This window comes from Pseudophryne corroboree, chromosome 11, assembly GCF_028390025.1.
Source record: "Pseudophryne corroboree isolate aPseCor3 chromosome 11, aPseCor3.hap2, whole genome shotgun sequence".
Classification (NCBI taxonomy): Eukaryota; Metazoa; Chordata; class Amphibia; order Anura; family Myobatrachidae; genus Pseudophryne; species Pseudophryne corroboree.
The window spans coordinates 68,893,398-68,921,091 of NC_086454.1; the positions used below are offsets into that span (position 1 = coordinate 68,893,398).

Consider the following 27,694-nt stretch of genomic DNA (forward strand, 5'->3'; position numbering starts at 1 on the left):
TTAGTCATCAGAGTTTGGGGAGCAATAGAAAATAATGGATTATTTGTTACTTAACATAAACAATATTGTGTTAGGAAAGCAATTCCAGAAATAAATCTTTCCATTTATTGAGCAAGCTTCCAGATAAAATGTTAACAATAATTCTATCATTGAGATCTCATGTTTTCATTTCACGATTACTTTTTAACTGTATGAGTACCAACAATAGACTGACTTTAATTTCCCAGGGATGACTACATTAATAAGAACACCATAATATCTATTACAATAAAGCATATTAACAAGTGACTTGAACAAGATATTGTAAGAATGTAGGGCCTGTATATACAAAATAAAGGAGAAAAAAGCATTATATAACTTACTGTAAGTTTCCAACTGTTTAAAGAATTAATAAAATACTAGTTTCAAAAAAATATATAAAAATAATAAAAAATATTATACTTTAGACATATAATTTGTCATTATATGTAAGGCAGTGCAAGTGATGCTGTGGCTTAGTTGGTTAAAGTGCCTGTCTAGTAAACAGGAGATCCTGCGTTCATATCTCAGCAGTACCTTTGCTTGATACCTTTTTATCACACCAGTATGTAGTTTTTTGTTGATGCATAACAAAATAAGATGTGTAAAACCTTTATCTGCTTTCACTTTGGCACATTTATTCACCAATGTAAAAAAGTTTAAAGATGCCATCCATGTCAGAAGACGACAAACAACAAAACTTCACCCTATTTCAACATAAGTTAATTTGTAGAAATATGCCTATGTTAAGGTAAATAGATGAATTTTTACAAAATAGCCTTCATCATATTGGGTAAACTGCAAAATTAATTTAGAGTACATTTAAAAGAGAATAACACAGAAAGTGTTAAAATGTCTGTAAAAAAGTAAGTTTCCCAAGGTACAGTAATTTGAGAGTCAGTTTAGTCATCATAGCTAGAGAATCATTGACATTTAACCCATATTTATTTTCATAACATCCTTAAAATTGTGTTAGGAAAATACTTCTTGATGAAAAGCTAAACTTCTCTTGAAAAAGCATCAATAAAGAATGCTAACCATAATTCTGACTTTTTAAAACAGAGTTCTTAATTTTACTACATGTTTTTGTTTTCTGAATATCAAAAATTAATTGACATTTATTCCCATGTAGCATTACTTACAGAGAAATCAATAAAAGTGCTAAAAAATTTTTTAGAAAATTACTTTGACAAGATATTTTAAGAATGAAGGTCCTGTAAATCATGAATGAAAAGAGACAACACAACTTTCTATTTATACTCTAAATTTCCACCGGTTTGAAAAATTAATGAAGCAATAGTTATAAGAATATCAAAAATTGTTACCAAATAGCATATTTTAGATATATCATTTTTCTTTGTGAAGCTCTAGGGCATCATGTGGTGCTGTGGCTTAGTTGGTTAAAGCGCCTGTCTAGTAAACAGGAGATCCTGAGTTCAAATCTCAGCAGCGCCTTTCATTTATTATCATCAACTCAGAACATAGTTTGTTGTTAATTCATCACAAAAAGACATGTGAATGCTTCAGCAGCCTTTACCCTTTCTCACACATTCAGTAATATGTACCACATTTCTAGATACAGTCCAAATCAGAAAACACAAAAAAATGCAATATTCCCCTTTTTTAATATCAGTTATTTTGTAGAAGTAAATTGATGCCAAGGTAACTAGAAAAGAATTCCAGAAATTGCCAATCATCATGTCTGAGCAATCTCCAGGAACAATATGGTGTCCAGTCAGAGGAAATGTTTAAACAAAAGTCAGTAACAATGTGAGTTTCTCAAGATAAATTGATAGACAATTTAGTCATCAGAGTTTGGGGAGCAATAGAAAATAATGGATTATTTGTTACTTAACATAAACAATATTGTGTTAGGAAAGCAATTCCAGAAATAAATCTTTCCATTTATTGAGCAAGCTTCCAGATAAAATGTTAACAATAATTCTATCATTGAGATCTCATGTTTTCATTTCACGATTACTTTTTAACTGTATGAGTACCAACAATAGACTGACTTTAATTTCCCAGGGATGACTACATTAATAAGAACACCATAATATCTATTAAATAAAGTATATTAACAAGTGACGTGAACAAACATTGTAAGAATGTAGGGCCTGTATATACAAAATAAAGGAGAAAAAAGCATTATATAACTTACTGTAAGTTTCCAACTGTTTAAAGAATTAATAAAATACTAGTTTCAAAAAAATATATAAAAATAATAAAAAATATTATACTTTAGACATATAATTTGTCATTATATGTAAGGCAGTGCAAGTGGTGCTGTGGCTTAGTTGGTTAAAGTGCCTGTCTAGTAAACAGGAGATCCTGAGTTCATATCTCAGCAGTACCTTTGCTTGATACCTTTTTATCACACCAGTATGTAGTTTTTTGTTGATGGATAACAAAATAAGATGTGTAAAACCATTATCTGCTTTCACTTTGGCACATTTGGTCACCAATGTAAAAAAGTTTAAAGATGCCATCCATGTCAGAAAACGACAAACAACAAAACTTCACCCTATTTCAACATAAGTTAATTTGTAGAAATATGCCTATGTTAAGGTAAATAGATGAATTTTTACAAAATAGCCTTCATCATATTGGGTAAACTGCAAAATTAATTTAGAGTACATTTAAAAGAGAATAACACAGAAAGTGTTAAAATGTCTGTAAAAAAGTAAGTTTCCCAAGGTACAGTAATTTGAGAATCAGTTTAGTCATCATAGCTAGAGAATCATTGACATTTAGCCCATATTTATTTCCATAACATCCTTAAAATTGTGTTAGGAAAATACTTCTTGATGAAAAGCTAAACTTCTCTTGAAAAAGCATCAATAAAGAATGCTAACCATAATTCTGACTTTTTAAAACAGAGTTCTTAATTTTACTACATGTTTTTGTTTTCTGAATATCAAAAATTAATTGACATTTATTCCCATGTAGCATTACTTACAGAGAAATCAATAAAAGTGCTTAAAAAAATATTAGAAAATTACTTTGACAAGATATTTTAAGAATGAAGGTCCTGTAAATCATGAATGAAAATAGAGAACACAACTTTCTATTTATACTCTAAATTTCCACCGGTTTGAAAAATTGATGAAGCAATAGTTATAAGAATATCAAAAATTGTTACCAAATAGCATATCTTAGATATATAATTTTTCTTTGTGAAGGTTTAGGGCATCATGTGGTGCTGTGGCTTAATTGATTAAAGCGCCTGTCTAGTAAACAGGAGATCCTGAGTTCAAATCTCAGCAGCGCCTTTCATTTATTTTCATCAACTCAGAACATAGTTTGTTGATAATTCATCACAAAAAGACATGTGAATGCTTCAGCAGCATTTACCCTTTCTCACATGTTCAGTAATATGTACCACATTTCTAGATACAGTCCAAATCAGAAAACACAAAAAAATGCAATATTCCCCTTTTTTAATATCAGTTATTTTGTAGAAGTAAATTGATGCCAAGGTAACTAGAAAAGAATTCTAGAAATTGCCAATCATCATGTCTGAGCAATCTCCAGGAACAATATGGTGTCCAGTCAGAGGAAATGTTTAAACAAAAGTCAGTAACAATGTGAGTTTCTCAAGATAAATTGATAGACAATTTAGTCATCAGAGTTTGGGGAGCAATAGAAAATAATGGATTATTTGTTACTTAACATAAACAATATTGTGTTAGAAAAGCAATTCCAGAAATAAATCTTTCCATTTATTGAGCAAGCTTCCAGATAAAATGTTAACAATAATTCTATCATTGAGATCTCATGTTTTCATTTCACGATTACTTTTTAACTGTATGAGTACCAACAATAGACTGACTTTAATTTCCCAGGGATGACTACATTAATAAGAACGCCATAATATCTATTACAATAAAGAATATTAACAAGTGACGTGAACAAACATTGTAAGAATGTAGGGCCTGTATATACAAAATAAAGGAGAAAAAAGCATTATATAACTTACTGTAAGTTTCCAACTGTTTAAAGAATTAATAAAATACTAGTTTCAAAAAAATATATAAAAATAATAAAAAATATTATACTTTAGACATATAATTTGTCATTATATGTAAGGCAGTGCAAGTGGTGCTGTGGCTTAGTTGGTTAAAATGCCTGTCTAGTAAACAGGAGATCCTGCGTTCATATCTCAGCAGTACCTTTGCTTGATACCTTTTTATCACACCAGTATGTAGTTTTTTGTTGATGGATAACAAAATAAGATGTGTAAAACCTTTATCTGCTTTCACTTTGGCACATTTTGTCACCAATGTAAAAAAGTTTAAAGATGCCATCCATGTAAGAAGACGACAAACAACAAAACTTCACCCTATTTCAACATAAGTTAATTTGTAGAAATATGCCTATGTTAAGGTAAATAGATGAATTTTTACAAAATAGCCTTCATCATATTGGGTAAACTGCAAAATTAATTTAGAGTACATTAAAAAGAGAATAACACAGAAAGTGTTAAAATGTCTAAAAAAGTAAGTTTCCCAAGGTACAGTAATTTGAGAGTCAGTTTAGTCATCATAGCTAGAGAATCATTGACATTTAACCCATATTTATTTCCATAACATCCTTAAAATTGTGTTAGGAAAATACTTCTTGATGAAAAGCTAAACTTCTCTTGAAAAAGCATCAATAAAGAATGCTAACCATAATTCTGACTTTTTAAAACAGAGTTCTTAATTTTACTACATGTATTTGTTTTCTTAATATCAAAAATTAATTGACATTTATTCCCATGTAGCATTACTTACAGAGAAATCAATAAAAGTGCTAAAAATTTTTTTAGAAAATTACTTTGACAAGATATTTTAAGAATGAAGGTCCTGTAAATCATGAATGAAAAGAGACAACACAACTTTCTATTTATACTCTAAATTTCCACCGGTTTGAAAAATTAATGAAGCAATAGTTATAAGAATATCAAAAATTGTTACCAAATAGCATATTTTAGATATATAATTTTTCTTTGTGAAGCTCTAGGGCATCATGTGGTGCTGTGGCTTAGTTGGTTAAAGCGCCTGTCTAGTAAACAGGAGATCCTGAGTTCAAATCTCAGCAGCGCCTTTTATTTATTATCATCAACTCAGAACATAGTTTGTTGTTAATTCATCACAAAAAGACATGTGAATGCTTCAGCAGCCTTTACCCTTTCTCACACATTCAGTAATATGTACCACATTTCTAGATACAGTCCAAATCAGAAAACACAAAAAATGCAATATTCCCCTTTTTTTTAATATCAGTTATTTTGTAGAAGTAAATTGATGCCAAGGTAACTAGAAAAGAATTCCAGAAATTGCCAATCATCATGTCTGAGCAATCTCCAGGAACAATATGGTGTCCAGTCAGAGGAAATGTTTAAACAAAAGTCAGTAACAATGTGAGTTTCTCAAGATAAATTGATAGACAATTTAGTCATCAGTGTTTGGGGAGCAATAGAAAATAATGGATTATTTGTTACTTTACATAAACAATATTGTGTTAGGAAAGCAATTCCAGAAATAAATCTTTCCATTATTGAGCAAGCTTCCAGATAAAATGTTAACATTTATTCTATCATTGAGATCTCATGTTTTCATTTCACGATTACTTTTTAACTGTATGAGTACCAACAATAGACTGACTTTAATTTCCCAGGGATGACTACATTAATAAGAACGCCATAATATCTATTACAATAAAGCATATTAACAAGTGACTTGAACAAGACATTGTAAGAATGTAGGGCCTGTATATACAAAATAAAGGAGAAAAAAGCATTATATAACTTACTGTAAGTTTCCAACTGTTTAAAGAATTAATAAAATACTAGTTTCAAAAAAATATATAAAAATAATAAAAAATATTATACTTTAGACATATAATTTGTCATTATATGTAAGGCAGTGCAAGTGGTGCTGTGGCTTAGTTGGTTAAAGTGCCTGTCTAGTAAACAGGAGATCCTGAGTTCATATCTCAGCAGTACCTTTGCTTGATACCTTTTTATCACACCAGTATGTAGTTTTTTGTTGATGCATAACAAAATAAGATGTGTAAAACCTTTATCTGCTTTCACTTTGGCACATTTGGTCACCAATGTAAAAAAGTTTAAAGATGCCATCCATGTCAGAAGACGACAAACAACAAAACTTCACCCTATTTCAACATAAGTTAATTTGTAGAAATATGCCTATGTTAAGGTAAATAGATGAATTTTTACAAAATAGCCTTCATCATATTGGGTAAACTGCAAAATTAATTTAGAGTACATTTAAAAGAGAATAACACAGAAAGTGTTAAAATGTCTGTAAAAAAGTAAGTTTCCCAAGGTACAGTAATTTGAGAGTCAGTTTAGTCATCATAGCTAGAGAATCATTGACATTTAACCCATATTTATTTCCATAACATCCTTAAAATTGTGTTAGGAAAATACTTCTTGATGAAAAGCTAAACTTCTCTTGAAAAAGCATCAATAAAGAATGCTAACCATAATTCTGACTTTTTAAAACAGAGTTCTTAATTTTACTACATGTTTTTGTTTTCTGAATATCAAAAATTAATTGACATTTATTCCCATGTAGCATTACTTACAGAGAAATCAATAAAAGTGCTTAAAAAAATATTAGAAAATTACTTTGACAAGATATTTTAAGAATGAAGGTCCTGTAAATCATGAATGAAAATAGAGAACACAACTTTCTATTTATACTCTAAATTTCCACCGGTTTGAAAAATTGATGAAGCAATAGTTATAAGAATATCAAAAATTGTTACCAAATAGCATATCTTAGATATATAATTTTTCTTTGTGAAGCTCTAGGGCATCATGTGGTGCTGTGGCTTAATTGATTAAAGCGCCTGTCTAGTAAACAGGAGATCCTGAGTTCAAATCTCAGCAGCGCCTTTCATTTATTTTCATCAACTCAGAACATAGTTTGTTGATAATTCATCACAAAAAGACATGTGAATGCTTCAGCAGCCTTTACCCTTTCTCACATGTTCAGTAATATGTACCACATTTCTAGATACAGTCCAAATCAGAAAACACAAAAAAAATGCAATATTCCCCTTTTTTAATATCAGTTATTTTGTAGAAGTAAATTGATGCCAAGGTAACTAGAAAAGAATTCTAGAAATTGCCAATCATCATGTCTGAGCTATCTCCAGGAACACTATGGTGTCCAGTCAGAGGAAATGTTTAAACAAAAGTCAGTAACAATGTGAGTTTCTCAAGATAAATTGATAGACAATTTAGTCATCAGAGTTTGGGGAGCAATAGAAAATAATGGATTATTTGTTACTTAACATAAACAATATTGTGTTAGGAAAGCAATTCCAGAAATAAATCTTTCCATTTATTGAGCAAGCTTCCAGATAAAATGTTAACAATAATTCTATCATTGAGATCTCATGTTTTCATTTCACGATTACTTTTTAACTGCATGAGTACCAACAATAGACTGACTTTAATTTCCCAGGGATGACTACATTAATAAGAACGCCATAATATCTATAACAATAAAGAATATTAACAAGTGACGTGAACAAACATTGTAAGAATGTAGGGCCTGTATATACAAAATAAAGGAGAAAAAAGCATTATATAACTTACTGTAAGTTTCCAACTGTTTAAAGAATTAATAAAATACTAGTTTCAAAAAAATATATAAAAATAATAAAAAATATTATACTTTAGACATATAATTTGTCATTATATGTAAGGCAGTGCAAGTGGTGCTGTGGCTTAGTTGGTTAAAGTGCCTGTCTAGTAAACAGGAGATCCTGCATTCATATCTCAGCAGTACCTTTGCTTGATACCTTTTTATCACACCAGTATGTAGTTTTTTGTTGATGGATAACAAAATAAGATGTGTAAAACCTTTATCTGCTTTCACTTTGGCACATTTGGTCACCAATGTAAAAAAGTTTAAAGATGCCATCCATGTCAGAAGACGACAAACAACAAAACTTCACCCTATTTCAACATAAGTTAATTTGTAGAAATATGCCTATGTTAAGGTAAATAGATGAATTTTTACAAAATAGCCTTCATCATAAGGGTAAACTGCAAAATTAATTTAGAGTACATTAAAAAGAGAATAACACAGAAAGTGTTAAAATGTCTGTAAAAAAGTAAGTTTCCCAAGGTACAGTAATTTGAGAGTCAGTTTAGTCATCATAGCTAGAGAATCATTGACATTTAACCCATATTTATTTCCATAACATCCTTAAAATTGTGTTAGGAAAATACTTCTTGATGAAAAGCTAAACTTCTCTTGAAAAAGCATCAATAAAGAATGCTAACCATAATTCTGACTTTTTAAAACAGAGTTCTTAATTTTACTACATGTTTTTGTTTTCTGAATATCAAAAATTAATTGACATTTATTCCCATGTAGCATTACTTACAGAGAAATCAATAAAAGTGCTAAAAATTTTTTTAGAAAATTACTTTGACTAGATATTTTAAGAATGAAGGTCCTGTAAATCATGAATGAAAAGAGACAACACAACTTTCTATTTATACTCTAAATTTCCACCGGATTAAAAAATTAATGAAGCAATAGTTATAAGAATATCAAAAATTGTTACCAAATAGCATATTTTAGATATATCATTTTTCTTTGTGAAGCTCTAGGGCATCATGTGGTGCTGTGGCTTAGTTGGTTAAAGCGCCTGTCTAGTAAACAGGAGATCTTGAGTTCAAATCTCAGCAGCGCCTTTCATTTATTATCATCAACTCAGAACATAGTTTGTTGTTAATTCATCACAAAAAGACATGTGAATGCTTCAGCAGCCTTTACCCTTTCTCACACGTTCAGTAATATGTACCACATTTCTAGATACAGTCCAAATCAGAAAACACAAAAAAATGCAATATTCCCCTTTTTTAATATCAGTTATTTTGTAGAAGTAAATTGATGCCAAGGTAACTAGAAAAGAATTCCAGAAATTGCCAATCATCATGTCTGAGCAATCTCCAGGAACAATATGGTGTCCAGTCAGAGGAAATGTTTAAACAAAAGTCAGTAACAATGTGAGTTTCTCAAGATAAATTGATAGACAATTTAGTCATCAGAGTTTGGGGAGCAATAGAAAATAATGGATTATTTGTTACTTAACATAAACAATATTATGTTAGGAAAGCAATTCCAGAAATAAATCTTTCCATTTATTGAGCAAGCTTCCAGATAAAATGTTAACAATAATTCTATCATTGAGATCTCATGTTTTCATTTCACGATTACTTTTTAACTGTATGAGTACCAACAATAGACTGACTTTAATTTCCCAGGGATGACTACATTAATAAGAACACCATAATATCTATTACAATAAAGTATATTAATAAGTGACGTGAACAAACATTGTAAGAATGTAGGGCCTGTATATACAAAATAAAGGAGAAAAAAGCATTATATAACTTACTGTAAGTTTCCAACTGTTTAAAGAATTAATAAAATACTAGTTTCAAAAAAAATATATAAAAATAATAAAAAATATTATACTTTAGACATATCATTTGTCATTATATGTAAGGCAGTGCAAGTGGTGCTGTGGCTTAGTTGGTTAAAGTGCCTGTTTAGTAAACAGGAGATCCTGAGTTCATATCTCAGCAGTACCTTTGCTTGATACTTTTTTATCACACCAGTATGTAGTTTTTTGTTGATGCATAACAAAATAAGATGTGTAAAACCTTTATCTGCTTTCACTTTGGCACATTTGGTCACCAATGTAAAAAAGTTTAAAGATGCCATCCATGTCAGAAGACGACAAACAACAAAACTTCACCCTATTTCAACATAAGTTAATTTGTAGAAATATGCCTATGTTAAGGTAAATAGATGAATTTTTACAAAATAGCCTTCATCATATTGGGTAAACTGCAAAATTAATTTAGAGTACATTTAAATAACACAGAAAGTGTTAAAATGTCTGTAAAAAAGTAAGTTTCCCAAGGTACAGTAATTTGAGAGTCAGTTTAGTCATCATAGCTAGAGAATCATTGACATTTAACCCATATTTATTTCCATAACATCCTTAAAATTGTGTTAGGAAAATACTTCTTGATGAAAAGCTAAACTTCTCTTGAAAAAGCATCAATAAAGAATGCTAACCATAATTCTGACTTTTTAAAACAGAGTTCTTAATTTTACTACATGTTTTTGTTTTCTGAATATCAAAAATTAATTGACATTTATTCCCATGTAGCATTACTTACAGAGAAATCAATAAAAGTGCTAAAAAATTTTTTAGAAAATTACTTTGACTAGATATTTTAAGAATGAAGGTCCTGTAAATCATGAATGAAAAGAGACAACACAACTTTCTATTTATACTCTAAATTTCCACCGGATTAAAAAATTAATGAAGCAATAGTTATAAGAATATCAAAAATTGTTACCAAATAGCATATTTTAGATATATCATTTTTCTTTGTGAAGCTCTAGGGCATCATGTGGTGCTGTGGCTTAGTTGGTTAAAGCGCCTGTCTAGTAAACAGGAGATCCTGAGTTCAAATCTCAGCAGCGCCTTTCATTTATTTTCATCAACTCAGAACATAGTTTGTTGATAATTCATCACAAAAAGACATGTGAATGCTTCAGCAGCCTTTACCCTTTCTCACACATTCAGTAATATGTACCACATTTCTAGATACAGTCCAAATCAGAAAACACAAAAAATGCAATATTCCCCCTTTTTTTTAATATCAGTTATTTTGTAGAAGTAAATTGATGCCAAGGTAACTAGAAAAGAATTCCAGAAATTGCCAATCATCATGTCTGAGCAATCTCCAGGAACAATATGGTGTCCAGTCAGAGGAAATGTTTAAACAAAAGTCAGTAACAATGTGAGTTTCTCAAGATAAATTGATAGACAATTTAGTCATCAGTGTTTGGGGAGCAATAGAAAATAATGGATTATTTGTTACTTTACATAAACAATATTGTGTTAGGAAAGCAATTCCAGAAATAAATCTTTCCATTATTGAGCAAGCTTCCAGATAAAATGTTAACATTAATTCTATCATTGAGATCTCATGTTTTCATTTCACGATTACTTTTTAACTGTATGAGTACCAACAATAGACTGACTTTAATTTCCCAGGGATGACTACATTAATAAGAACGCCATAATATCTATTACAATAAAGCATATTAACAAGTGACTTGAACAAGATATTGTAAGAATGTAGGGCCTGTATATACAAAATAAAGGAGAAAAAAGCATTATATAACTTACTGTAAGTTTCCAACTGTTTAAAGAATTAATAAAATACTAGTTTCAAAAAAATATATAAAAATAATAAAAAATATTATACTTTAGACATATAATTTGTCATTATATGTAAGGCAGTGCAAGTGGTGTTGTGGCTTAGTTGGTTAAAGTGCCTGTCTAGTAAACAGGAGATCCTGAGTTCATATCTCAGCAGTACCTTTGCTTGATACCTTTTTATCACACCAGTATGTAGTTTTTTGTTGATGCATAACAAAATAAGATGTGTAAAACCTTTATCTGCTTTCACTTTGGCACATTTGGTCACCAATGTAAAAAAGTTGAAAGATGCCATCCATGTCAGAAGACGACAAACAACAAAACTTCACCCTATTTCAACATAAGTTAATTTGTAGAAATATGCCTATGTTAAGGTAAATAGATGAATTTTTACAAAATAGCCTTCATCATATTGGGTAAACTGCAAAATTAATTTAGAGTACATTTAAAAGAGAATAACACAGAAAGTGTTAAAATGTCTGTAAAAAAGTAAGTTTCCCAAGGTACAGTAATTTGAGAGTCAGTTTAGTCATCATAGCTAGAGAATCATTGACATTTAACCCATATTTATTTCCATAACATCCTTAAAATTGTGTTAGGAAAATACTTCTTGATGAAAAGCTAAACTTCTCTTGAAAAAGCATCAATAAAGAATGCTAACCATAATTCTGACTTTTTAAAACAGAGTTCTTAATTTTACTACATGTTTTTGTTTTCTGAATAACAAAAATTAATTGACATTTATTCCCATGTAGCATTACTTACAGAGAAATCAATAAAAGTGCTTAAAAAAATATTAGAAAATTACTTTGACAAGATATTTTAAGAATGAAGGTCCTGTAAATCATGAATGAAAAGGAGAACACAACTTTCTATTTATACTCTAAATTTCCACCGGTTTGAAAAATTGATGAAGCAATAGTTATAAGAATATCAAAAATTGTTACCAAATAGCATATCTTAGATATATAATTTTTCTTTGTGAAGCTCTAGGGTATCATGTGGTGCTGTGGCTTAATTGATTAAAGCGCCTGTCTAGTAAACAGGAGATCCTGAGTTCAAATCTCAGCAGCGCCTTTCATTTATTTTCATCAACTCAGAACATAGTTTGTTGATAATTCATCACAAAAAGACATGTGAATGCTTCAGCAGCCTTTACCCTTTCTCACATGTTCAGTAATATGTACCACATTTCTAGATACAGTCCAAATCAGAAAACACAAAAAAATGCAATATTCCCCTTTTTTAATATCAGTTATTTTGTAGAAGTAAATTGATGCCAAGGTAACTAGAAAAGAATTCTAGAAATTGCCAATCATCATGTCTGAGCAATCTCCAGGAACAATATGGTGTCCAGTCAGAGGAAATGTTTAAACAAAAGTCAGTAACAATGTGAGTTTCTCAAGATAAATTGATAGACAATTTAGTCATCAGAGTTTAGGGAGCAATAGAAAATAATGGATTATTTGTTACTTAACATAAACAATATTGTGTTAGGAAAGCAATTCCAGAAATAAATCTTTCCATTTATTGAGCAAGCTTCCAGATAAAATGTTAACAATAATTCTATCATTGAGATCTCATGTTTTCATTTCACGATTACTTTTTAACTGTATGAGTACCAACAATAGACTGACTTTAATTTCCCAGGGATGACTACATTAATAAGAACGCCATAATATCTATTACAATAAAGAATATTAACAAGTGACGTGAACAAACATTGTAAGAATGTAGGGCCTGTATATACAAAATAAAGGAGAAAAAAGCATTATATAACTTACTGTAAGTTTCCAACTGTTTAAAGAATTAATAAAATACTAGTTTCAAAAAAATATATAAAAATAATAAAAAATATTATACTTTAGACATATAATTTGTCATTATATGTAAGGCAGTGCAAGTGGTGCTGTGGCTTAGTTGGTTAAAGTGCCTGTCTAGTAAACAGGAGATCCTGCGTTCATATCTCAGCAGTACCTTTGCTTGATACCTTTTTATCACACCAGTATGTAGTTTTTTGTTGATGGATAACAAAATAAGATGTGTAAAACCTTTATCTGCTTTCACTTTGGCACATTTGGTCACCAATGTAAAAAAGTTTAAAGATGCCATCCATGTCAGAAGACGACAAACAACAAAACTTCACCCTATTTCAACATAAGTTAATTTGTAGAAATATGCCTATGTTAAGGTAAATAGATGAATTTTTACAAAAGAGCCTTCATCATATTGGGTAAACTGCAAAATTAATTTAGAGTACATTTAAAAGAGAATAACACAGAAAGTGTTAAAATGTCTGTAAAAAAGTAAGTTTCCCAAGGTACAGTAATTTGAGAGTTAGTTTAGTCATCATAGCTAGAGAATCATTGACATTTAACCCATATTTATTTCCATAACATCCTTAAAATTGTGTTAGGAAAATACTTCTTGATGAAAAGCTAAACTTCTCTTGAAAAAGCATCAATAAAGAATGCTAACCATAATTCTGACTTTTTAAAACAGAGTTCTTAATTTTACTACATGTTTTTGTTTTCTGAATATCAAAAATTAATTGACATTTATTCCCATGTAGCATTACTTACAGAGAAATCAATAAAAGTGCTTAAAAAAATATTAGAAAATTACTTTGACAAGATATTTTAAGAATGAAGGTCCTGTAAATCATGAATGAAAAGAGAGAACACAACTTTCTATTTATACTCTAAATTTCCACCGGTTTGAAAAATTGATGAAGCAATAGTTATAAGAATATCAAAAATTGTTACCAAATAGCATATCTTAGATATATAATTTTTCTTTGTGAAGCTCTAGGGTATCATGTGGTGCTGTGGCTTAATTGATTAAAGCGCCTGTCTAGTAAACAGGAGATCCTGAGTTCAAATCTCAGCAGCGCCTTTCATTTATTTTCATCAACTCAGAACATAGTTTGTTGATAATTCATCACAAAAAGACATGTGAATGCTTCAGCAGCCTTTACCCTTTCTCACATGTTCAGTAATATGTACCACATTTCTAGATACAGTCCAAATCAGAAAACACAAAAAAATGCAATATTCCCCTTTTTTAATATCAGTTATTTTGTAGAAGTAAATTGATGCCAAGGTAACTAGAAAAGAATTCTAGAAATTGCCAATCATCATGTCTGAGCAATCTCCAGGAACAATATGGTGTCCAGTCAGAGGAAATGTTTAAACAAAAGTCAGTAACAATGTGAGTTTCTCAAGATAAATTGATAGACAATTTAGTCATCAGAGTTTGGGGAGCAATAGAAAATAATGGATTATTTGTTACTTAACATAAACAATATTATGTTAGGAAAGCAATTCCAGAAATAAATCTTTCCATTTATTGAGCAAGCTTCCAGATAAAATGTTAACAATAATTCTATCATTGAGATCTCATGTTTTCATTTCACGATTACTTTTTAACTGTATGAGTACCAACAATAGACTGACTTTAATTTCCCAGGGATGACTACATTAATAAGAACACCATAATATCTATTACAATAAAGTATATTAATAAGTGACGTGAACAAACATTGTAAGAATGTAGGGCCTGTATATACAAAATAAAGGAGAAAAAAGCATTATATAACTTACTGTAAGTTTCCAACTGTTTAAAGAATTAATAAAATACTAGTTTCAAAAAAAATATATAAAAATAATAAAAAATATTATACTTTAGACATATCATTTGTCATTATATGTAAGGCAGTGCAAGTGGTGCTGTGGCTTAGTTGGTTAAAGTGCCTGTTTAGTAAACAGGAGATCCTGAGTTCATATCTCAGCAGTACCTTTGCTTGATACTTTTTTATCACACCAGTATGTAGTTTTTTGTTGATGCATAACAAAATAAGATGTGTAAAACCTTTATCTGCTTTCACTTTGGCACATTTGGTCACCAATGTAAAAAAGTTTAAAGATGCCATCCATGTCAGAAGACGACAAACAACAAAACTTCACCCTATTTCAACATAAGTTAATTTGTAGAAATATGCCTATGTTAAGGTAAATAGATGAATTTTTACAAAATAGCCTTCATCATATTGGGTAAACTGCAAAATTAATTTAGAGTACATTTAAATAACACAGAAAGTGTTAAAATGTCTGTAAAAAAGTAAGTTTCCCAAGGTACAGTAATTTGAGAGTCAGTTTAGTCATCATAGCTAGAGAATCATTGACATTTAACCCATATTTATTTCCATAACATCCTTAAAATTGTGTTAGGAAAATACTTCTTGATGAAAAGCTAAACTTCTCTTGAAAAAGCATCAATAAAGAATGCTAACCATAATTCTGACTTTTTAAAACAGAGTTCTTAATTTTACTACATGTTTTTGTTTTCTGAATATCAAAAATTAATTGACATTTATTCCCATGTAGCATTACTTACAGAGAAATCAATAAAAGTGCTAAAAAATTTTTTAGAAAATTACTTTGACTAGATATTTTAAGAATGAAGGTCCTGTAAATCATGAATGAAAAGAGACAACACAACTTTCTATTTATACTCTAAATTTCCACCGGATTAAAAAATTAATGAAGCAATAGTTATAAGAATATCAAAAATTGTTACCAAATAGCATATTTTAGATATATCATTTTTCTTTGTGAAGCTCTAGGGCATCATGTGGTGCTGTGGCTTAGTTGGTTAAAGCGCCTGTCTAGTAAACAGGAGATCCTGAGTTCAAATCTCAGCAGCGCCTTTCATTTATTTTCATCAACTCAGAACATAGTTTGTTGATAATTCATCACAAAAAGACATGTGAATGCTTCAGCAGCCTTTACCCTTTCTCACACATTCAGTAATATGTACCACATTTCTAGATACAGTCCAAATCTGAAAACACAAAAAATGCAATATTCCCCTTTTTTTTTAATATCAGTTATTTTGTAGAAGTAAATTGATGCCAAGGTAACTAGAAAAGAATTCCAGAAATTGCCAATCATCATGTCTGAGCAATCTCCAGGAACAATATGGTGTCCAGTCAGAGGAAATGTTTAAACAAAAGTCAGTAACAATGTGAGTTTCTCAAGATAAATTGATAGACAATTTAGTCATCAGTGTTTGGGGAGCAATAGAAAATAATGGATTATTTGTTACTTTACATAAACAATATTGTGTTAGGAAAGCAATTCCAGAAATAAATCTTTCCATTATTGAGCAAGCTTCCAGATAAAATGTTAACATTAATTCTATCATTGAGATCTCATGTTTTCATTTCACGATTACTTTTTAACTGTATGAGTACCAACAATAGACTGACTTTAATTTCCCAGGGATGACTACATTAATAAGAACGCCATAATATCTATTACAATAAAGCATATTAACAAGTGACTTGAACAAGATATTGTAAGAATGTAGGGCCTGTATATACAAAATAAAGGAGAAAAAAGCATTATATAACTTACTGTAAGTTTCCAACTGTTTAAAGAATTAATAAAATACTAGTTTCAAAAAAATATATAAAAATAATAAAAAATATTATACTTTAGACATATAATTTGTCATTATATGTAAGGCAGTGCAAGTGGTGTTGTGGCTTAGTTGGTTAAAGTGCCTGTCTAGTAAACAGGAGATCCTGAGTTCATATCTCAGCAGTACCTTTGCTTGATACCTTTTTATCACACCAGTATGTAGTTTTTTGTTGATGCATAACAAAATAAGATGTGTAAAACCTTTATCTGCTTTCACTTTGGCACATTTGGTCACCAATGTAAAAAAGTTGAAAGATGCCATCCATGTCAGAAGACGACAAACAACAAAACTTCACCCTATTTCAACATAAGTTAATTTGTAGAAATATGCCTATGTTAAGGTAAATAGATGAATTTTTACAAAATAGCCTTCATCATATTGGGTAAACTGCAAAATTAATTTAGAGTACATTTAAAAGAGAATAACACAGAAAGTGTTAAAATGTCTGTAAAAAAGTAAGTTTCCCAAGGTACAGTAATTTGAGAGTCAGTTTAGTCATCATAGCTAGAGAATCATTGACATTTAACCCATATTTATTTCCATAACATCCTTAAAATTGTGTTAGGAAAATACTTCTTGATGAAAAGCTAAACTTCTCTTGAAAAAGCATCAATAAAGAATGCTAACCATAATTCTGACTTTTTAAAACAGAGTTCTTAATTTTACTACATGTTTTTGTTTTCTGAATAACAAAAATTAATTGACATTTATTCCCATGTAGCATTACTTACAGAGAAATCAATAAAAGTGCTTAAAAAAATATTAGAAAATTACTTTGACAAGATATTTTAAGAATGAAGGTCCTGTAAATCATGAATGAAAAGGAGAACACAACTTTCTATTTATACTCTAAATTTCCACCGGTTTGAAAAATTGATGAAGCAATAGTTATAAGAATATCAAAAATTGTTACCAAATAGCATATCTTAGATATATAATTTTTCTTTGTGAAGCTCTAGGGTATCATGTGGTGCTGTGGCTTAATTGATTAAAGCGCCTGTCTAGTAAACAGGAGATCCTGAGTTCAAATCTCAGCAGCGCCTTTCATTTATTTTCATCAACTCAGAACATAGTTTGTTGATAATTCATCACAAAAAGACATGTGAATGCTTCAGCAGCCTTTACCCTTTCTCACATGTTCAGTAATATGTACCACATTTCTAGATACAGTCCAAATCAGAAAACACAAAAAAATGCAATATTCCCCTTTTTTAATATCAGTTATTTTGTAGAAGTAAATTGATGCCAAGGTAACTAGAAAAGAATTCTAGAAATTGCCAATCATCATGTCTGAGCAATCTCCAGGAACAATATGGTGTCCAGTCAGAGGAAATGTTTAAACAAAAGTCAGTAACAATGTGAGTTTCTCAAGATAAATTGATAGACAATTTAGTCATCAGAGTTTAGGGAGCAATAGAAAATAATGGATTATTTGTTACTTAACATAAACAATATTGTGTTAGGAAAGCAATTCCAGAAATAAATCTTTCCATTTATTGAGCAAGCTTCCAGATAAAATGTTAACAATAATTCTATCATTGAGATCTCATGTTTTCATTTCACGATTACTTTTTAACTGTATGAGTACCAACAATAGACTGACTTTAATTTCCCAGGGATGACTACATTAATAAGAACGCCATAATATCTATTACAATAAAGAATATTAACAAGTGACGTGAACAAACATTGTAAGAATGTAGGGCCTGTATATACAAAATAAAGGAGAAAAAAGCATTATAAAACTTACTGTAAGTTTCCAACTGTTTAAAGAATTAATAAAATACTAGTTTCAAAAAAATATATAAAAATAATAAAAAATATTATACTTTAGACATATAATTTGTCATTATATGTAAGGCAGTGCAAGTGGTGCTGTGGCTTAGTTGGTTAAAGTGCCTGTCTAGTAAACAGGAGATCCTGCGTTCATATCTCAGCAGTACCTTTGCTTGATACCTTTTTATCACACCAGTATGTAGTTTTTTGTTGATGGATAACAAAATAAGATGTGTAAAACCTTTATCTGCTTTCACTTTGGCACATTTGGTCACCAATGTAAAAAAGTTTAAAGATGCCATCCATGTCAGAAGACGACAAACAACAAAACTTCACCCTATTTCAACATAAGTTAATTTGTAGAAATATGCCTATGTTAAGGTAAATAGATGAATTTTTACAAAAGAGCCTTCATCATATTGGGTAAACTGCAAAATTAATTTAGAGTACATTTAAAAGAGAATAACACAGAAAGTGTTAAAATGTCTGTAAAAAAGTAAGTTTCCCAAGGTACAGTAATTTGAGAGTTAGTTTAGTCATCATAGCTAGAGAATCATTGACATTTAACCCATATTTATTTCCATAACATCCTTAAAATTGTGTTAGGAAAATACTTCTTGATGAAAAGCTAAACTTCTCTTGAAAAAGCATCAATAAAGAATGCTAACCATAATTCTGACTTTTTAAAACAGAGTTCTTAATTTTACTACATGTTTTTGTTTTCTGAATATCAAAAATTAATTGACATTTATTCCCATGTAGCATTACTTACAGAGAAATCAATAAAAGTGCTTAAAAAAATATTAGAAAATTACTTTGACAAGATATTTTAAGAATGAAGGTCCTGTAAATCATGAATGAAAAGAGAGAACACAACTTTCTATTTATACTCTAAATTTCCACCGGTTTGAAAAATTGATGAAGCAATAGTTATAAGAATATCAAAAATTGTTACCAAATAGCATATCTTAGATATATAATTTTTCTTTGTGAAGCTCTAGGGTATCATGTGGTGCTGTGGCTTAATTGATTAAAGCGCCTGTCTAGTAAACAGGAGATCCTGAGTTCAAATCTCAGCAGCGCCTTTCATTTATTTTCATCAACTCAGAACATAGTTTGTTGATAATTCATCACAAAAAGACATGTGAATGCTTCAGCAGCCTTTACCCTTTCTCACATGTTCAGTAATATGTACCACATTTCTAGATACAGTCCAAATCAGAAAACACAAAAAAATGCAATATTCCCCTTTTTTAATATCAGTTATTTTGTAGAAGTAAATTGATGCCAAGGTAACTAGAAAAGAATTCTAGAAATTGCCAATCATCATGTCTGAGCAATCTCCAGGAACAATATGGTGTCCAGTCAGAGGAAATGTTTAAACAAAAGTCAGTAACAATGTGAGTTTCTCAAGATAAATTGATAGACAATTTAGTCATCAGAGTTTGGGGAGCAATAGAAAATAATGGATTATTTGTTACTTAACATAAACAATATTATGTTAGGAAAGCAATTCCAGAAATAAATCTTTCCATTTATTGAGCAAGCTTCCAGATAAAATGTTAACAATAATTCTATCATTGAGATCTCATGTTTTCATTTCACGATTACTTTTTAACTGTATGAGTACCAACAATAGACTGACTTTAATTTCCCAGGGATGACTACATTAATAAGAACACCATAATATCTATTACAATAAAGTATATTAATAAGTGACGTGAACAAACATTGTAAGAATGTAGGGCCTGTATATACAAAATAAAGGGGAAAAAAGCATTATATAACTTACTGTAAGTTTCCAACTGTTTAAAGAATTAATAAAATACTAGTTTCAAAAAAAATATATAAAAATAATAAAAAATATTATACTTTAGACATATCATTTGTCATTATATGTAAGGCAGTGCAAGTGGTGCTGTGGCTTAGTTGGTTAAAGTGCCTGTTTAGTAAACAGGAGATCCTGAGTTCATATCTCAGCAGTACCTTTGCTTGATACTTTTTTATCACACCAGTATGTAGTTTTTTGTTGATGCATAACAAAATAAGATGTGTAAAACCTTTATCTGCTTTCACTTTGGCACATTTGGTCACCAATGTAAAAAAGTTTAAAGATGCCATCCATGTCAGAAGACGACAAACAACAAAACTTCACCCTATTTCAACATAAGTTAATTTGTAGAAATATGCCTATGTTAAGGTAAATAGATGAATTTTTACAAAATAGCCTTCATCATATTGGGTAAACTGCAAAATTAATTTAGAGTACATTTAAATAACACAGAAAGTGTTAAAATGTCTGTAAAAAAGTAAGTTTCCCAAGGTACAGTAATTTGAGAGTCAGTTTAGTCATCATAGCTAGAGAATCATTGACATTTAACCCATATTTATTTCCATAACATCCTTAAAATTGTGTTAGGAAAATACTTCTTGATGAAAAGCTAAACTTCTCTTGAAAAAGCATCAATAAAGAATGCTAACCATAATTCTGACTTTTTAAAACAGAGTTCTTAATTTTACTACATGTTTTTGTTTTCTGAATATCAAAAATTAATTGACATTTATTCCCATGTAGCATTACTTACAGAGAAATCAATAAAAGTGCTAAAAAATTTTTTAGAAAATTACTTTGACTAGATATTTTAAGAATGAAGGTCCTGTAAATCATGAATGAAAAGAGACAACACAACTTTCTATTTATACTCTAAATTTCCACCGGATTAAAAAATTAATGAAGCAATAGTTATAAGAATATCAAAAATTGTTACCAAATAGCATATTTTAGATATATCATTTTTCTTTGTGAAGCTCTAGGGCATCATGTGGTGCTGTGGCTTAGTTGGTTAAAGCGCCTGTCTAGTAAACAGGAGATCCTGAGTTCAAATCTCAGCAGCGCCTTTCATTTATTTTCATCAACTCAGAACATAGTTTGTTGATAATTCATCACAAAAAGACATGTGAATGCTTCAGCAGCCTTTACCCTTTCTCACACATTCAGTAATATGTACCACATTTCTAGATACAGTCCAAATCAGAAAACACAAAAAATGCAATATTCCCCTTTTTTTTAATATCAGTTATTTTGTAGAAGTAAATTGATGCCAAGGTAACTAGAAAAGAATTCCAGAAATTGCCAATCATCATGTCTGAGCAATCTCCAGGAACAATATGGTGTCCAGTCAGAGGAAATGTTTAAACAAAAGTCAGTAACAATGTGAGTTTCTCAAGATAAATTGATAGACAATTTAGTCATCAGTGTTTGGGGAGCAATAGAAAATAATGGATTATTTGTTACTTTACATAAACAATATTGTGTTAGGAAAGCAATTCCAGAAATAAATCTTTCCATTATTGAGCAAGCTTCCAGATAAAATGTTAACATTAATTCTATCATTGAGATCTCATGTTTTCATTTCACGATTACTTTTTAACTGTATGAGTACCAACAATAGACTGACTTTAATTTCCCAGGGATGACTACATTAATAAGAACGCCATAATATCTATTACAATAAAGCATATTAACAAGTGACTTGAACAAGATATTGTAAGAATGTAGGGCCTGTATATACAAAATAAAGGAGAAAAAAGCATTATATAACTTACTGTAAGTTTCCAACTGTTTAAAGAATTAATAAAATACTAGTTTCAAAAAAATATATAAAAATAATAAAAAATATTATACTTTAGACATATAATTTGTCATTATATGTAAGGCAGTGCAAGTGGTGTTGTGGCTTAGTTGGTTAAAGTGCCTGTCTAGTAAACAGGAGATCCTGAGTTCATATCTCAGCAGTACCTTTGCTTGATACCTTTTTATCACACCAGTATGTAGTTTTTTGTTGATGCATAACAAAATAAGATGTGTAAAACCTTTATCTGCTTTCACTTTGGCACATTTGGTCACCAATGTAAAAAAGTTGAAAGATGCCATCCATGTCAGAAGACGACAAACAACAAAACTTCACCCTATTTCAACATAAGTTAATTTGTAGAAATATGCCTATGTTAAGGTAAATAGATGAATTTTTACAAAATAGCCTTCATCATATTGGGTAAACTGCAAAATTAATTTAGAGTACATTTAAAAGAGAATAACACAGAAAGTGTTAAAATGTCTGTAAAAAAGTAAGTTTCCCAAGGTACAGTAATTTGAGAGTCAGTTTAGTCATCATAGCTAGAGAATCATTGACATTTAACCCATATTTATTTCCATAACATCCTTAAAATTGTGTTAGGAAAATACTTCTTGAAGAAAAGCTAAACTTCTCTTGAAAAAGCATCAATAAAGAATGCTAACCATAATTCTGACTTTTTAAAACAGAGTTCTTAATTTTACTACATGTTTTTGTTTTCTGAATAACAAAAATTAATTGACATTTATTCCCATGTAGCATTACTTACAGAGAAATCAATAAAAGTGCTTAAAAAAATATTAGAAAATTACTTTGACAAGATATTTTAAGAATGAAGGTCCTGTAAATCATGAATGAAAAGAGAGAACACAACTTTCTATTTATACTCTAAATTTCCACCGGTTTGAAAAATTGATGAAGCAATAGTTATAAGAATATCAAAAATTGTTACCAAATAGCATATCTTAGATATATAATTTTTCTTTGTGAAGCTCTAGGGCATCATGTGGTGCTGTGGCTTAATTGATTAAAGCGCCTGTCTAGTAAACAGGAGATCCTGAGTTCAAATCTCAGCAGCGCCTTTCATTTATTTTCATCAACTCAGAACATAGTTTGTTGATAATTCATCACAAAAAGACATGTGAATGCTTCAGCAGCCTTTACCCTTTCTCACATGTTCAGTAATATGTACCACATTTCTAGATACAGTCCAAATCAGAAAACACAAAAAAATGCAATATTCCCCTTTTTTAATATCAGTTATTTTGTAGAAGTAAATTGATGCCAAGGTAACTAGAAAAGAATTCTAGAAATTGCCAATCATCATGTCTGAGCAATCTCCAGGAACAATATGGTGTCCAGTCAGAGGAAATGTTTAAACAAAAGTCAGTAACAATGTGAGTTTCTCAAGATAAATTGATAGACAATTTAGTCATCAGAGTTTGGGGAGCAATAGAAAATAATGGATTATTTGTTACTTAACATAAACAATATTATGTTAGGAAAGCAATTCCAGAAATAAATCTTTCCATTTATTGAGCAAGCTTCCAGATAAAATGTTAACAATAATTCTATCATTGAGATCTCATGTTTTCATTTCACGATTACTTTTTAACTGTATGAGTACCAACAATAGACTGACTTTAATTTCCCAGGGATGACTACATTAATAAGAACACCATAATATCTATTACAATAAAGTATATTAATAAGTGACGTGAACAAACATTGTAAGAATGTAGGGCCTGTATATACAAAATAAAGGAGAAAAAAGCATTATATAACTTACTGTAAGTTTCCAACTGTTTAAAGAATTAATAAAATACTAGTTTCAAAAAAAATATATAAAAATAATAAAAAATATTATACTTTAGACATATCATTTGTCATTATATGTAAGGCAGTGCAAGTGGTGCTGTGGCTTAGTTGGTTAAAGTGCCTGTTTAGTAAACAGGAGATCCTGAGTTCATATCTCAGCAGTACCTTTGCTTGATACTTTTTTATCACACCAGTATGTAGTTTTTTGTTGATGCATAACAAAATAAGATGTGTAAAACCTTTATCTGCTTTCACTTTGGCACATTTGGTCACCAATGTAAAAAAGTTTAAAGATGCCATCCATGTCAGAAGACGACAAACAACAAAACTTCACCCTATTTCAACATAAGTTAATTTGTAGAAATATGCCTATGTTAAGGTAAATAGATGAATTTTTACAAAATAGCCTTCATCATATTGGGTAAACTGCAAAATTAATTTAGAGTACATTTAAATAACACAGAAAGTGTTAAAATGTCTGTAAAAAAGTAAGTTTCCCAAGGTACAGTAATTTGAGAGTCAGTTTAGTCATCATAGCTAGAGAATCATTGACATTTAACCCATATTTATTTCCATAACATCCTTAAAATTGTGTTAGGAAAATACTTCTTGATGAAAAGCTAAACTTCTCTTGAAAAAGCATCAATAAAGAATGCTAACCATAATTCTGACTTTTTAAAACAGAGTTCTTAATTTTACTACATGTTTTTGTTTTCTGAATATCAAAAATTAATTGACATTTATTCCCATGTAGCATTACTTACAGAGAAATCAATAAAAGTGCTAAAAAAAATTTTAGAAAATTACTTTGACTAGATATTTTAAGAATGAAGGTCCTGTAAATCATGAATGAAAAGAGACAACACAACTTTCTATTTATACTCTAAATTTCCACCGGATTAAAAAATTAATGAAGCAATAGTTATAAGAATATCAAAAATTGTTACCAAATAGCATATTTTAGATATATCATTTTTCTTTGTGAAGCTCTAGGGCATCATGTGGTGCTGTGGCTTAGTTGGTTAAAGCGCCTGTCTAGTAAACAGGAGATCCTGAGTTCAAATCTCAGCAGCGCCTTTCATTTATTTTCATCAACTCAGAACATAGTTTGTTGATAATTCATCACAAAAAGACATGTGAATGCTTCAGCAGCCTTTACCCTTTCTCACACATTCAGTAATATGTACCACATTTCTAGATACAGTCCAAATCAGAAAACACAAAAAATGCAATATTCCCCTTTTTTTTAATATCAGTTATTTTGTAGAAGTAAATTGATGCCAAGGTAACTAGAAAAGAATTCCAGAAATTGCCAATCATCATGTCTGAGCAATCTCCAGGAACAATATGGTGTCCAGTCAGAGGAAATGTTTAAACAAAAGTCAGTAACAATGTGAGTTTCTCAAGATAAATTGATAGACAATTTAGTCATCAGTGTTTGGGGAGCAATAGAAAATAATGGATTATTTGTTACTTTACATAAACAATATTGTGTTAGGAAAGCAATTCCAGAAATAAATCTTTCCATTATTGAGCAAGCTTCCAGATAAAATGTTAACATTAATTCTATCATTGAGATCTCATGTTTTCATTTCACGATTACTTTTTAACTGTATGAGTACCAACAATAGACTGACTTTAATTTCCCAGGGATGACTACATTAATAAGAACGCCATAATATCTATTACAATAAAGCATATTAACAAGTGACTTGAACAAGATATTGTAAGAATGTAGGGCCTGTATATACAAAATAAAGGAGAAAAAAGCATTATATAACTTACTGTAAGTTTCCAACTGTTTAAAGAATTAATAAAATACTAGTTTCAAAAAAATATATAAAAATAATAAAAAATATTATACTTTAGACATATAATTTGTCATTATATGTAAGGCAGTGCAAGTGGTGTTGTGGCTTAGTTGGTTAAAGTGCCTGTCTAGTAAACAGGAGATCCTGAGTTCATATCTCAGCAGTACCTTTGCTTGATACCTTTTTATCACACCAGTATGTAGTTTTTTGTTGATGCATAACAAAATAAGATGTGTAAAACCTTTATCTGCTTTCACTTTGGCACATTTGGTCACCAATGTAAAAAAGTTGAAAGATGCCATCCATGTCAGAAGACGACAAACAACAAAACTTCACCCTATTTCAACATAAGTTAATTTGTAGAAATATGCCTATGTTAAGGTAAATAGATGAATTTTTACAAAATAGCCTTCATCATATTGGGTAAACTGCAAAATTAATTTAGAGTACATTTAAAAGAGAATAACACAGAAAGTGTTAAAATGTCTGTAAAAAAGTAAGTTTCCCAAGGTACAGTAATTTGAGAGTCAGTTTAGTCATCATAGCTAGAGAATCATTGACATTTAACCCATATTTATTTCCATAACATCCTTAAAATTGTGTTAGGAAAATACTTCTTGATGAAAAGCTAAACTTCTCTTGAAAAAGCATCAATAAAGAATGCTAACCATAATTCTGACTTTTTAAAACAGAGTTCTTAATTTTACTACATGTTTTTGTTTTCTGAATAACAAAAATTAATTGACATTTATTCCCATGTAGCATTACTTACAGAGAAATCAATAAAAGTGCTTAAAAAAATATTAGAAAATTACTTTGACAAGATATTTTAAGAATGAAGGTCCTGTAAATCATGAATGAAAAGAGAGAACACAACTTTCTATTTATACTCTAAATTTCCACCGGTTTGAAAAATTGATGAAGCAATAGTTATAAGAATATCAAAAATTGTTACCAAATAGCATATCTTAGATATATAATTTTTCTTTGTGAAGCTCTAGGGTATCATGTGGTGCTGTGGCTTAATTGATTAAAGCGCCTGTCTAGTAAACAGGAGATCCTGAGTTCAAATCTCAGCAGCGCCTTTCATTTATTTTCATCAACTCAGAACATAGTTTGTTGATAATTCATCACAAAAAGACATGTGAATGCTTCAGCAGCCTTTACCCTTTCTCACATGTTCAGTAATATGTACCACATTTCTAGATACAGTCCAAATCAGAAAACACAAAAAAATGCAATATTCCCCTTTTTTAATATCAGTTATTTTGTAGAAGTAAATTGATGCCAAGGTAACTAGAAAAGAATTCTAGAAATTGCCAATCATCATGTCTGAGCAATCTCCAGGAACAATATGGTGTCCAGTCAGAGGAAATGTTTAAACAAAAGTCAGTAACAATGTGAGTTTCTCAAGATAAATTGATAGACAATTTAGTCATCAGAGTTTGGGGAGCAATAGAAAATAATGGATTATTTGTTACTTAACATAAACAATATTATGTTAGGAAAGCAATTCCAGAAATAAATCTTTCCATTTATTGAGCAAGCTTCCAGATAAAATGTTAACAATAATTCTATCATTGAGATCTCATGTTTTCATTTCACGATTACTTTTTAACTGTATGAGTACCAACAATAGACTGACTTTAATTTCCCAGGGATGACTACATTAATAAGAACACCATAATATCTATTACAATAAAGTATATTAATAAGTGACGTGAACAAACATTGTAAGAATGTAGGGCCTGTATATACAAAATAAAGGAGAAAAAAGCATTATATAACTTACTGTAAGTTTCCAACTGTTTAAAGAATTAATAAAATACTAGTTTCAAAAAAAATATATAAAAATAATAAAAAATATTATAC

General features: G+C 29.8%; 27 non-coding genes across 27 annotated transcripts; all 27 read left to right on the forward strand.

Moving 5' to 3' along the window:
- The first annotated feature begins 1,399 nt into the window (after positions 1-1,399).
- On the forward strand, positions 1,400-1,473 carry TRNAT-AGU (transfer RNA threonine (anticodon AGU)). Its single transcript has one exon. It is a non-coding gene; the product is annotated as a tRNA-Thr (tRNA).
- An 827-nt stretch (positions 1,474-2,300) lies between these two features.
- On the forward strand, positions 2,301-2,374 carry TRNAT-AGU (transfer RNA threonine (anticodon AGU)). The gene has a single exon. It is a non-coding gene; the product is annotated as a tRNA-Thr (tRNA).
- An 842-nt stretch (positions 2,375-3,216) lies between these two features.
- Positions 3,217-3,290, forward strand: TRNAT-AGU (transfer RNA threonine (anticodon AGU)). Its single transcript has one exon. It is a non-coding gene; the product is annotated as a tRNA-Thr (tRNA).
- Positions 3,291-5,032: 1,742 nt separating this feature from the next.
- Positions 5,033-5,106, forward strand: TRNAT-AGU (transfer RNA threonine (anticodon AGU)). The gene has a single exon. It is a non-coding gene; the product is annotated as a tRNA-Thr (tRNA).
- An 829-nt stretch (positions 5,107-5,935) lies between these two features.
- TRNAT-AGU (transfer RNA threonine (anticodon AGU)) lies at positions 5,936-6,009 on the forward strand. Its single transcript has one exon. It is a non-coding gene; the product is annotated as a tRNA-Thr (tRNA).
- Positions 6,010-6,851: 842 nt separating this feature from the next.
- Positions 6,852-6,925, forward strand: TRNAT-AGU (transfer RNA threonine (anticodon AGU)). Its single transcript has one exon. It is a non-coding gene; the product is annotated as a tRNA-Thr (tRNA).
- A 1,744-nt stretch (positions 6,926-8,669) lies between these two features.
- Positions 8,670-8,743, forward strand: TRNAT-AGU (transfer RNA threonine (anticodon AGU)). Its single transcript has one exon. It is a non-coding gene; the product is annotated as a tRNA-Thr (tRNA).
- Positions 8,744-9,572: 829 nt separating this feature from the next.
- TRNAT-AGU (transfer RNA threonine (anticodon AGU)) lies at positions 9,573-9,646 on the forward strand. Its single transcript has one exon. It is a non-coding gene; the product is annotated as a tRNA-Thr (tRNA).
- Positions 9,647-10,482: 836 nt separating this feature from the next.
- On the forward strand, positions 10,483-10,556 carry TRNAT-AGU (transfer RNA threonine (anticodon AGU)). The gene has a single exon. It is a non-coding gene; the product is annotated as a tRNA-Thr (tRNA).
- An 830-nt stretch (positions 10,557-11,386) lies between these two features.
- Positions 11,387-11,460, forward strand: TRNAT-AGU (transfer RNA threonine (anticodon AGU)). The gene has a single exon. It is a non-coding gene; the product is annotated as a tRNA-Thr (tRNA).
- An 841-nt stretch (positions 11,461-12,301) lies between these two features.
- On the forward strand, positions 12,302-12,375 carry TRNAT-AGU (transfer RNA threonine (anticodon AGU)). Its single transcript has one exon. It is a non-coding gene; the product is annotated as a tRNA-Thr (tRNA).
- Positions 12,376-13,203: 828 nt separating this feature from the next.
- On the forward strand, positions 13,204-13,277 carry TRNAT-AGU (transfer RNA threonine (anticodon AGU)). The gene has a single exon. It is a non-coding gene; the product is annotated as a tRNA-Thr (tRNA).
- An 842-nt stretch (positions 13,278-14,119) lies between these two features.
- Positions 14,120-14,193, forward strand: TRNAT-AGU (transfer RNA threonine (anticodon AGU)). The gene has a single exon. It is a non-coding gene; the product is annotated as a tRNA-Thr (tRNA).
- An 829-nt stretch (positions 14,194-15,022) lies between these two features.
- Positions 15,023-15,096, forward strand: TRNAT-AGU (transfer RNA threonine (anticodon AGU)). The gene has a single exon. It is a non-coding gene; the product is annotated as a tRNA-Thr (tRNA).
- Positions 15,097-15,932: 836 nt separating this feature from the next.
- On the forward strand, positions 15,933-16,006 carry TRNAT-AGU (transfer RNA threonine (anticodon AGU)). Its single transcript has one exon. It is a non-coding gene; the product is annotated as a tRNA-Thr (tRNA).
- Positions 16,007-16,836: 830 nt separating this feature from the next.
- On the forward strand, positions 16,837-16,910 carry TRNAT-AGU (transfer RNA threonine (anticodon AGU)). Its single transcript has one exon. It is a non-coding gene; the product is annotated as a tRNA-Thr (tRNA).
- Positions 16,911-17,751: 841 nt separating this feature from the next.
- On the forward strand, positions 17,752-17,825 carry TRNAT-AGU (transfer RNA threonine (anticodon AGU)). The gene has a single exon. It is a non-coding gene; the product is annotated as a tRNA-Thr (tRNA).
- Positions 17,826-18,653: 828 nt separating this feature from the next.
- TRNAT-AGU (transfer RNA threonine (anticodon AGU)) lies at positions 18,654-18,727 on the forward strand. The gene has a single exon. It is a non-coding gene; the product is annotated as a tRNA-Thr (tRNA).
- An 842-nt stretch (positions 18,728-19,569) lies between these two features.
- TRNAT-AGU (transfer RNA threonine (anticodon AGU)) lies at positions 19,570-19,643 on the forward strand. Its single transcript has one exon. It is a non-coding gene; the product is annotated as a tRNA-Thr (tRNA).
- An 829-nt stretch (positions 19,644-20,472) lies between these two features.
- TRNAT-AGU (transfer RNA threonine (anticodon AGU)) lies at positions 20,473-20,546 on the forward strand. Its single transcript has one exon. It is a non-coding gene; the product is annotated as a tRNA-Thr (tRNA).
- Positions 20,547-21,382: 836 nt separating this feature from the next.
- Positions 21,383-21,456, forward strand: TRNAT-AGU (transfer RNA threonine (anticodon AGU)). The gene has a single exon. It is a non-coding gene; the product is annotated as a tRNA-Thr (tRNA).
- Positions 21,457-22,285: 829 nt separating this feature from the next.
- TRNAT-AGU (transfer RNA threonine (anticodon AGU)) lies at positions 22,286-22,359 on the forward strand. The gene has a single exon. It is a non-coding gene; the product is annotated as a tRNA-Thr (tRNA).
- Positions 22,360-23,201: 842 nt separating this feature from the next.
- On the forward strand, positions 23,202-23,275 carry TRNAT-AGU (transfer RNA threonine (anticodon AGU)). The gene has a single exon. It is a non-coding gene; the product is annotated as a tRNA-Thr (tRNA).
- Positions 23,276-24,104: 829 nt separating this feature from the next.
- TRNAT-AGU (transfer RNA threonine (anticodon AGU)) lies at positions 24,105-24,178 on the forward strand. The gene has a single exon. It is a non-coding gene; the product is annotated as a tRNA-Thr (tRNA).
- An 836-nt stretch (positions 24,179-25,014) lies between these two features.
- TRNAT-AGU (transfer RNA threonine (anticodon AGU)) lies at positions 25,015-25,088 on the forward strand. Its single transcript has one exon. It is a non-coding gene; the product is annotated as a tRNA-Thr (tRNA).
- An 829-nt stretch (positions 25,089-25,917) lies between these two features.
- On the forward strand, positions 25,918-25,991 carry TRNAT-AGU (transfer RNA threonine (anticodon AGU)). The gene has a single exon. It is a non-coding gene; the product is annotated as a tRNA-Thr (tRNA).
- Positions 25,992-26,833: 842 nt separating this feature from the next.
- Positions 26,834-26,907, forward strand: TRNAT-AGU (transfer RNA threonine (anticodon AGU)). The gene has a single exon. It is a non-coding gene; the product is annotated as a tRNA-Thr (tRNA).
- Positions 26,908-27,694: the final 787 nt, after the last annotated feature.